Below are 9,626 nucleotides of genomic sequence, written 5' to 3' on the forward strand. Positions count from 1 at the left end.
GGATTAAGCCTGAAAACCCGAACTAAAACTCAAAGTAGAAATAAGGACTAACATTCAGGTCATTCCAAATCTAAGACTGTAATGCCTCCCATGAAAAGATCTGACTGCAGATCATGGAGTTTTCACGTTCGATAAAAAACATCCTCTCCTCATTATACTTAGATTATAGCTTAGCATATTGCTGTGGCAGTATTTTAAGCCAAATAACTAAACAAAAAAAAAGTATCAAATCAATACAATATTAATCATTGACTGTCTTAGACTAAAGTTAATGGTGGTTAAACTATAGATTAAAGATATCACTGAAGGACTAGTATGAGAGAACATACCCTTTTCTGTCGAAACGTCAACTTTTCTCAGTAGACATTCAAATGCCAAAGTATTTCTATGGATGATCTTTTTACATTTATTTAGAAGTACCACTAGGTGCCTCTTGCTTGTTATTCAGAGAATCCATCCTCATCTGTAAGTCTAGTTACACTGACAAAGTACAATTAGCATCCTTCAGTCAGATCTCCTTTGGAGAAGAGAATATGTGACTTAAATTTCATAAAATTTAAGTATCTGTTTCATATTTTCAGAAATTTCCAAATGGCTTCTGAATAAATTAGGCACTTCTGAAAATCCCAGTGATACTCTCATACTGAACACCTGTGTCACACTCTATCTTTCAAGTATTATAGGATATACATGGGTGAGTTAGCAGATCCCAAGAAGAGCATTTAAGTACTGAAATACTGCGTATTTCAATAAAGAGACTTCCCACAACAGAGGTGCAAGTAAGCATTAATCTTACTGGATTCCAGAGTAGTACCAATTCTGCTGGTAGCCATTCTCCACGGGCTTTTTATCAATATGCAAAATGGGAAAAAAAAAATCATAAATGAGATATTTCTGAAGTCAGCAATAGATTTTTTTAAAGAGATTGTCAAAGTAAAATTTTCAAGTATTTTCCCGCATTCAGATTAATTGTCCAGCAAGGACAATTAAGAAGTAAACAGTGGTCCTAACACACATTAGGATTAAGGTTGACTTTTTGTTGCAGTACACACAAAGTACTTAAGAGGAAACTGAACAGAAGAGCTGTTATCCCATACCTCCTGAGAATACATCATGAGAAACTACTCTGTTAGAAGCAGCAGTATCTGCTGCTACGGACAGGCAACGGCAGCCTTATTTTGCCAGTTGTCTTAAAAGTCTTGTCTTCACACAGCCTAAATGGTGCAAAGACAGAAGATCAGCGAGAACCCTCATTTATCTTCTCCATTTCAAAATAATTTTCAGAGTATTTCCCAGCTAATCAGGAAACGTGCATACTCGTAGGCTTCTCTGCTCTTAATTGTCAGCAACTATTTAATGTGCAAGGACCATATTTACCCAGATTTAGAGGTGGCCTTGACAGCCTGTGCTGAGTTCTCTGCTACGATAACTAGAAAAAATTACTCCTCACTGCAGGTAGTCCAAAGCCAAGTAATGCCTACACAACAGCTGCAGAAATAAATACAACATCAATACACCTTTATCATTCCAGGACTTGCAATGTTACGGCAATACCACTGTTTCTATTCTTTACGCCACCACCTAAACTTCCCAAAATTTCTTAATTTTACTTGAATAGGTAAGCATTTGTTTTCCCATTCTGTAAGAGGAAGTATAAAGGATGTAAAGAGTTTTAAATTGTCTGACCATACAGGCTACCTGTGACAGAGCCAAAAATACTATGATTCCCAATAATATGCTGAGAGGACCATTTCTTTTGCCAAAGTATGCCACGTTCAGCACAGCTGGAACCAGAAGCTTACCAGTCAACAAAGGAAAAACAAGTTGTCGTCCAGCCACACAGGCTGCACACTAAGACAGGAGAGCAGGACACCCAACACTTGTAGAAAAAGCTGCTGTGCCCTAATAAAATAATATTTTGTGGGAAAGAGGCTCTCTGAAGTTACTTTTATAATTTTGAGGTTTTTCCCTGCAATTACTTCAAGGAACTTGCTGAGCTTCCCAAACCACCACCTCTCTCTATTTCCTCAGCTCCGCTATTTCTTTTATTTCACAAACCCTCCAGCTTGTCAGGCACAGGACAACTCCATGGTCCAGGAAAAAAGACATATTATCCTTTTTCTGCACTTACTAGACACAAGTAGCTTGTTGTTTGCACTACCACTGAAAGTCAACAGTGACAGGTTAACTAACTGTCACTGAAAACCATATCGGCACTCGAGTTAAACTTTTTTTTTCTTCTTTTTCTTTAAACAAAGACAGTGAAAACAAACAAACAAGTACTTGTTTCAGTACATGCAGGTTTTTTCCCTATGTTCTCTGCACATACACCCGTACCTTTTCCTCCAGCACAGATATCCATCCCATGCAGCTTTCCCTATGACCAGATCTAGGCTGTACATCCAAATCTACTTGGCACTTCTGAAGGTCGACTGTGACAAATCAGTCAATTTACATGAATTAACCAACTTCACTAGAAGTTCCACCTGTCCTAATCAGTGTCCAGCCTGCCCACCACACAGCTAGGCTCAGGTGAAAGGCATTTGGCAAATGATTGTTTCATTTAAGGGGCCTGCCCAAACAGACACCAGCCAGGAGCTTCCAGCTGCCTGAAATGCTGATGAACTTCAATGCCCACAGCCACAACTCTTGAAAGACTGACAGCACAGTGGTACCTACAGCAAGATGACATAGTGAGATACAGGCACATTAACTGCTGCTGAAGGAAGCAGTAACCTCTTAAATTCAAAGTCTCCTCAACGGACTGGAATTTGACATTTAAGAGTACAGGAGATGGGCAGCCATATCATTGGAATGAGAAACAATTTTAATTTCAAATGCTTGTGAATAAGCATAAACATTTGCAAAAATGCTTCTCCCTCATTTTACTGTACCCTGTCAAAGATGACTGTAGCTGAGCTAGAGGCAAAAGCAAAATAGATTTAGGTGTAATAATTTAAAAAGCAGAACTCGGCTTAAAGAATCTGCCAGTGGGTGTTAAAATACTTTAACATAGCCTGAAAATATTTTTGCACTGCTAGTCTAGCTACCTGGAGGACCAAAAACCACACAAGTATTGTTCTCATTGCCTCACTTCACAACACCAGCAGCCTTTCCCTCTTCTTTGTTCCTGAACTAAAGGGGAAACAGCTCCAGCTCCAGAGAGCTGCAGACAACAGTCAGGATGGACAAGGCTCATCAGGGTTCCTGTGGGTTGTCTTGTGTTTGGTTGTGTGCACAGAAAGTCAGATCAAGTAAATAAGGTCAGCCAAAACGGGTATAGTTTGTTACGTGTTCAATGGCAGTCCAACTGTGATCCCACTGAAATCTCTGAAGGTTTTATTGTTGACCTCAAACAGACAGCTGTTGCACAGCAATGGAAATCCCGTTCCCTGCTGTGAAGTTAATAATTGCCTTTGAATTAATCACTCGAGTGAATGTGAAAAGCACGATCCAGGAAGATACCCAGTCTCTGGTTTGTGACTCAGACACAAGGATAACAACAATAACCCTTTCTGACTTCAGTTATTGCTTGAGTCCATGTCCTCAAATGCTGCAGCTTTTTCTGTCATTCAGTCAGGATGTTTTTGAACGTTTGATATGCTCTCCTCTGTTGGTTCAATGAAACATGATATGGTAGAGAGAAGGTTATTGTACTCTCAGCATAAATTTGGGCATCATCCATTTAATTCACGTTAGCACAGCACATGCCTCAGATATTTTCCTCCTTTTCGTAACACAGTTCCCATCATAATTTTCCTTCCCGTTCCCTCACTTGTTACCTCATACTGCTCAAGACCACACAGTCATCATTATGACTATGAGAAGCTAGCTGGGTTGTTAAATCCTCAACCTGACTCCCAAATTGCTAAACTTAAGTCCCAACAGTGAAGGCCTGGTTTACACTTTGAACACCTCCCTTCATCCCTATATCACGCCTCCATGATCATGTCCCAGTCAGGCTTATCTAAGCATTCTCCTCTGCATTGCAATTCTGTTTCTGTCAAATAGCCCATGGCCTTGATGTCACCTCCACTCTTAATCCCACACAGCACTGGGTCATACAACGAGCCCTTACAAGGGGGTTTCCTGTGCTTTCATCCAACTGACAGCCATCCGTCAGTCTGTTCCCTTCCGTGTGATGCCAGTCACTCCTACCTCTGCAAATAAGGCCTGGCTGCCAGGCTGAGAGCCATGGGTCTCATACTTGCACCCTATACATCTTCACCAAAAATGAAGTTCTTACGAACATCAGAATCAGAACTGAAACATCAGCTCAGTTCCAAATGTCACAACATCATGCTTGACCTACTTGTCAGGCAGTATTGTAGCATGAAGTCCTTGTAACCCAAATATCCAGCAATAAACAGTACTCGAGCTGAATCTTCCAACTCTGTACCTACTATTCAGGAACCATAATGGACAAAAAGCGGAGCGATGAAGAAGTTGAAAATGTTTGCTTTTGCATTTACATTTCTCTCTCCTGTGATTTCCTTTGCCATATGCGTTTTCAGGGTTGAACCAGCTAGGACTGATGCCCCTTTTTAAGCTTTACTGCCTACAACATGAAGGAAAATAAATCCTAAATCAGGAACAAGGAACGCCAGTAGAATTTTCTCTCAGTCTTGTTCAATCTGCTTCATCACCTTGTAAGTCACTACATCCAACAGATTTCATAGCCACAGACGTTCCTGCTACACCGTGCACCTCAGCCACCTATGTGAGGTATAGCATGCTCAGAGTGCCATCCTGTGACTGCATGAAACACTGCACCATAAATGTAAATTATTTTGATCTGCAGCACCCTTGATTTGGGCAACCCGGTTCAGCAGAGGGTTTCCCTGCCCATAGCGGGGGGGTTGGAACTAGATGATCTTTGAGGTCCCTTCCAACCAAAACCATTCTATGATTCAATGATGGCAAATGCCTCCTTTTAATGGTGAGAAAGGGATTTTTCCCTGCTAAGCCATCACAAATCATCCTGAAACTGCATGCATTATGAACAGGATTTCCTATCCTTCTCCTCCTCATTCCAACATATTTTGCCACGTGTGGTTTTAATAATCCATAAGGTCAAAGTCATGGTCAGTTGGTGTGACATTACGAGATGTATCTTCCTGTTTTGTTCAAACTTGGGTCACTTATTGCAAATTCCAAGCCATACCTTTAGTTCCTAAACTTGCTGTGTGAAGCAAAAGGAGATGGAGGAGCTATCAGTAAGGCTTAGCTACATTTTTCGTACGCTATTTCTAAGGCTTGACCGAAATCCCTTTGTAGCCACTGTAGTCAACTTCAGCTGGCTTTGTGACACTTCTATTGTTATAGTCTTCTATGCTTGGAACAACAGTAAGGCCACAAAGCCTTCCATTCTTTTAAATTTGCATCAACTTCGTTCAATAAGAATAAATTTATGTAAGCGATGTTTCCAACTAAGTACTATGGTTCCTCAGATTAGTACTGTAAATGAAGTGTAGTAACAGGGCAGACATTAAGCAGATTAAAAGACTTATTAAATGTGTTTATTTCTACAGTAGACAGAGATCTACCAGTTAAAATAAGAAAGGCTACTTACGGGCAAACCGTGAAAGTGGTCGGGCATTTTTGTCACCTGTCTCGTTTGCAACTGAAAGGAGAAAATAGAGAGAAATAAAAAGCATTCCATTTAAATGTTACTTTAAGATTAATGATAACAGAAGACTGTTCACAGTAACAGCAGTTGGATGTATACATATTGATATATAATAGGTTTTTTTAACGCCACCAAATATGTTACTTTGCATGTTTGTCTGGTTCAGTTTGGCTTTCAGAGTCAGGAGGGCACGCCACAGACACCTGCAAACATTGTCTTGTCCCACCTAATAACTGAATCGTAGAATTGCACAACATTCAAGCACCAGCCATTAATAGTACATAGCAATATATGACCACAGTCATTCTTACACATTCTATTTTATATTGGACTTTTTTCCAAGTCCTATATAAAATGTCATTTTTCCTGCTTGCATTAATGAGCATGGTAATAAAAAAGTAAAATTATTCCACCTATATAAGGAAATGCACTAGCAATTTTGGAAGCCCAGAGGATCATTTAATAGCAAATTTAAGAAAATTTAAGGATCTGTGCAAAGGAATCCTCTGACATTTGGAACTGCACATAGATATCACCTGAGATAAGAACAACCCCATACAAATCCTTCTTTTTCCAGCCTCAGATTCACACAGGCATAGCTCTCAACACTTCTGTGACCCAGCCGGCACACAGTTAGTCAAGAGCACAAACAACTCTTTGGGGTTCTCATGACATTAAACTACAGCTGAAAAAAGAGGAGAGTTATCAAGGAGAGGAATTACCACCCAGGACTTTTTAATTTTTTGTAGCTAGAATAATCACAAGGAACAGCACTGATGGCACATAGGGAGGAGGTCCTCAGCAAGATAACGTCAACTAAAACTGGAATGGACTTTTTGAAGCCAAAAAAGAAATTTGACAGAATTTAATTCTTCTGACAAGTCTTAAGGTTGTCAGTTTAAGTTTAGCTTTATTTAAGACCCATATTCAGTGTCACTCCAGCTTTCCCTACTTGCTCTACATTCTTTACCTGTTGACTGAGGTGGTTTCACCACTCCTTGTCGTGACAGAGGGACTCTCTTAACAAACCACTGCCTCATTTCACTTCCATTAGCCAGTAGATGGTGCCCTTAAAACACTGATGCCTCTCTATCAGCCTGGGGAACCTGCCAGGCCAGCTGGAGCGGGCGCCCTGAGGTCTCCCAGGTCCCACAAGACACCCTTCCTTGGTTTGAGATCATCACAGGTACCTGCAGCACAAACCCCAACCAAACAAGCCCTCCCAGGACATCGCACGCAGAGACACTGGAGTGACTGCGCAGAGTTAGGCAGCTCCAGAACAGTTCCTAGTTTCAGAGTCAAATCTGGTTCTGCTTGAGGCGCTGGCACGGTGATGGAGAGACAGCAGCACCCTCCGTGGGGCACGGATCAAAAGGGTTGGACTCAGCAAGATCAAGAACCGTGCCAGAAAATACTGGTATAGCCAATACGCACAGGTCAAGCAGCCAGGCTTTGTCTTTAACTCAGTGATGATCACCTGATGGACTGGTCCCTTCTGGGGTCCAGGCATCTCTCTGTATCACAGCAGAGCCCAGGCAAATTCATAACATGCACTCATGTCTAAGTTGGAACATGAAGTGAGCTATTAGGTCAATGAGGAAAGAGCCTGCCAAGGGCCTTTGAACTGCACTGTTACCCGCTTTAGAGTATTTCCCCCACTCTGGTGGCAGATGGCACTCCCTGGTCACCAAGGGCTTCAGACACACCCAAGGTCTCACTTTCATGTCACCCTTCAGTTGTATCCCAGCATCTGTGTTTGGCCAGCTGAGTTCCCAGGCTCACAGCATCCAACACAACAGGTGTCTTTAACCCCCTCAAAAATTAGCATTTTCCAATTCCAGGCTGCACAGGTTTGTTTTCGGCTGTCAGTGCTTTCCAAACATCTGATGGTGCCGTATACGGAGTAACGTCCTTACACCCGGCACGCAGCCACGCGCAGCAAAGGCACAGGTAGAACGGCAAAGCGACGAGCGGGATGGAAAGCACTGGGGATGCCGAACCCGCATGACGAGCAAGATTCCTGGTACAAGCGAGCTAACTGTCGCCTGGGAATTGTCTGGGAATAACGAGGTGTGTACGCGGGTGAGATCTCAGGTTTGTTTAGCCCTGCAATCAAAAGCAGAAAGATTCAGAGGCAAAGAGCGTTTCTGCGCTTGCTCTGTGTGAAAATCTTAGAAGATTCTACTTGATGCAGTTTTTACTGTAGAAATTCTGCACATATATCCTACAGTTGTCTTACAGGGGTCTCTGGAGAGACAAAGATCTAACAGAGCTATGTACGTGACACGTGTAAATGAGAAAAGACTTCTTCTCCAGATGGCCTGAGTTTCCTTCTTCTCCACCCTGTGTTTATTCAAGCTTATTAATAGCAATAAGCTCCTGCAAGAAAGCAGGTATGAATTAAAAAAGATGGAGAAAGAAGCTGAATCTCTGAGGGAGCAAGTCATAATCCACACCAAAAACGATTTCTGGTATTCCCAAAGATTTCCTGTACCACTGTCTCTTCAGATATGCTTATTCTCCAGCCACACTCTACCCTTGTATGTTCAAGTCTAGGCTGATTTTTGTCTCTGATTAAATGAGACTATCAGCATGAAAACTGCAGATATTTACTTCATTCTCCTAAGTGGGTGGAATCTTCTTCGGTTTCCTTCCCACCATTTTTAAATTTTCTGCCTGTGCTCTCTTGTCCAAGCAGACAACAAAATACCAGGCCTAGCCAAATTTCTTCCCTTTCCAAAGAATTATGTTGTATCACAACTGCCTGGAAATCTCAAGGGCCTCTCACTTCAGTTATAAAAGTATCTTCATAGGCGTGATCAGTTCTTTGATTAACAAGGATCACTGAAATGCAAGTTCACTGTGTGCCGACTTCATGGGCAGGCTTCATTTCTTAATGTCTGTCCTATTTCCTACAGCTTGCCACCTTTTTCTGTGGAAGGTATCGATTTCACCAGTACGCCCCCTCAGCCAATTTAGCTTTCAAAAATCCTTTGTCAAACTTCTAGTACAATGCAAAGAAAAACACACCACTTCGTAGTACTGACTCATCAAGACTGACAGACAATAGCACATCATCCGTATTTTGCCATTAAGTAGCTGAGAGGCTAAAAAAAAAAATTCAGGTATTTTTTACACACCAGTAAACAGTGTCTTCCAAGGAGACAACTTTTTTTTTTTGCATTAGCCAAAGGGCAGATGCGCTTAACTATATATTTCACACTGCTAGTAAATTTGTCAGTGTTAGGAGAAGTACATTAGATAAGGTGAGAACACAGATATGTAGAGAAATTTACATTGAACAAACAATCTGAATAAACTCCTCTCTAAGATTTTTCTTTTACTTTTCTTTCTTTGCCCCTTCAATGCCATCCATTCTGAATAGCACTCCTGTAAAAAAAAAAATAAAAATCTTTGGATTGCCCTAACATATCATCTCCTGGTAGTCTTTCCTTTTAAAACTCAGGAGAATAAAAGACAGTACTGCGACTGCCGAGACAACTGTGTCTACTTTTTACAGGCAAATCAAAGTACGATCATCTCTGGAAACGCCAGCAGTTTTTGCTCTCAAAGACTATAACGTCATTAAACGTTTTATAAACTTATCAAGCTCATTCTTAAAAGTAGCTCGGGCTTTATGCTCAGCCATCTTATAGTATGAGACTTTGCCAGAACCTGATCCAGTTATCAGTTATGACCTATCTATTAATTTGCATCAATTTATATCAATCTGTTCTCACACCAGCAATCTCTTTAAGCCAAAGTATTTCTTTTTTCTGGTGCTTAATCCTCTCACTTGGGCAAGAAAAGACTGTATTTCCCCCTTGCACCATCATTTTGTGGACTAAACACACCATGATCACCTAGTTTTGCCTTACAGAACAGGTATCTTCATATCCTCTCCCCATCTTTATCGAACCTCTTCAGTGTCAATTAATTTTCTCATGAGTACCATATGGAAATATGCATTAAGAGGCCTTATTCTTGCCTGGTCACA

At 41.1% G+C, this 9,626-nt stretch overlaps 1 protein-coding gene across 1 annotated transcript in view; it reads right to left on the reverse strand.

The window, feature by feature from the left end:
- Positions 1–5,618, reverse strand: part of PDE1C (phosphodiesterase 1C) — a 274,905-nt gene extending 269,287 nt beyond the window's left edge. The window contains exon 1 of the mRNA XM_086614381.1: positions 5,573–5,618. The gene's annotated coding sequence lies outside the window, so the exon portion shown is untranslated. The remainder of the gene's footprint in view (positions 1–5,572) is intronic.
- Between the last annotated feature and the right edge of the window lie 4,008 nt (positions 5,619–9,626).

Source organism: Tauraco erythrolophus, chromosome 7 (assembly GCF_009769465.1).
Source record: "Tauraco erythrolophus isolate bTauEry1 chromosome 7, bTauEry1.pri, whole genome shotgun sequence".
Taxonomy (NCBI): Eukaryota; Metazoa; Chordata; class Aves; order Musophagiformes; family Musophagidae; genus Tauraco; species Tauraco erythrolophus.